Source organism: Trachemys scripta, unplaced genomic scaffold, assembly GCF_013100865.1.
Source record: "Trachemys scripta elegans isolate TJP31775 unplaced genomic scaffold, CAS_Tse_1.0 scaffold_51, whole genome shotgun sequence".
Taxonomy (NCBI): Eukaryota; Metazoa; Chordata; order Testudines; family Emydidae; genus Trachemys; species Trachemys scripta.
The window spans coordinates 43254-44378 of NW_023260537.1; the positions used below are offsets into that span (position 1 = coordinate 43254).

At 44.4% G+C, this 1125-nt stretch overlaps 1 non-coding gene across 1 annotated transcript; it reads right to left on the reverse strand.

The window, feature by feature from the left end:
* Positions 1-400: 400 nt before the first annotated feature.
* On the reverse strand, positions 401-474 carry TRNAP-AGG. Its single transcript has one exon. It is a non-coding gene; the product is annotated as a tRNA-Pro (tRNA).
* Positions 475-1125: the final 651 nt, after the last annotated feature.

Genomic DNA, 1125 nt, shown 5'->3' on the forward strand with positions numbered 1-1125 from the left:
GGCCTAATGGGCCACTGGTAGAGATGCATCAGCCAGAACTTCTGTCTGAGTTGATTTCAAGGCAGTAACAGACCTTTTAGGGTCACCACTTTGTTACAGGTTTAGCATTTTAAAATAAGTATCATAGAATCTCAGGGTTGGAAGGGACCTCAGGAGGTCATCTAGTCCAACCCCCTGCTCAAAGCAGGACCAATCCCTAGACAGATTTTTGCCCCAGATCCCTACATGGCCCCCTCAAGGATTGAACTCACAACCCTGGGTTTAGTAGGCCACTGAACTATCTCTCCCCCCAAAATATGTGATTAGCATGACCCAGATGGGACTTGAACCCACAATCACCAGAGGCTGATGCCTTATCCATTAGACCACTGGGTCAGCCAACTGTGAGCAGATGAGACCAAGGCACCACTGGGACTTGAACCCAGGATCTCCGGCTTCCTAGACAGGTGCTTTAGCTAGCTAAGCCATGGTGCCTGAATTCAATGATTGTTTTCTCCTGCATTGCAATTTGATGTTCTTGTTCAAATGTTCTGTGTAAATCAATTCTGTTTTGTGTGCAAATAAGGAATGTGTGTGTTAGGAGATAAGTGTGAAGGCCACCACCGAACCGAGGACAGACGCAAAGGTGCCAGAAAATTACAACACACCCCTATTGAAATGTCTAAAAAGAGCAAATAACAACTCTAAAAATAAACCAGGCACCTATCAATGGGGACAAAATAGCTGTAATCAAAACCAGCATGTGGGTAACTTCCTAAAAAAAAGAAAAAATTAAAAAAAACAAGCACTCATCAAACAACAATTAATTACAGCATGACGGTGCAAAACTAATTGGTCCCAATGAAGGAGAATCACTATATAAACAGGGGGTCTTGCTGTCCTGCCAAGACTTCCCTGGAGCATCGTGTTGCGACCGATGGAACCCGGCTCCTCCCTACCCATGATCAACCTAGCTGGCCACTAGATTGATCCGGACTCTAGACTGGTAACTATAACATCGACTGGCGGGACAGTGTGTGTGTGTGTGTGTGGTGTAATTAAATGCATATGCTAATTGTTGTATTTTCAATAAATGCAGCGTATTGCCTTTTCCCCTGAAAAAGATCCTGTGTGCTTCTTATAAGC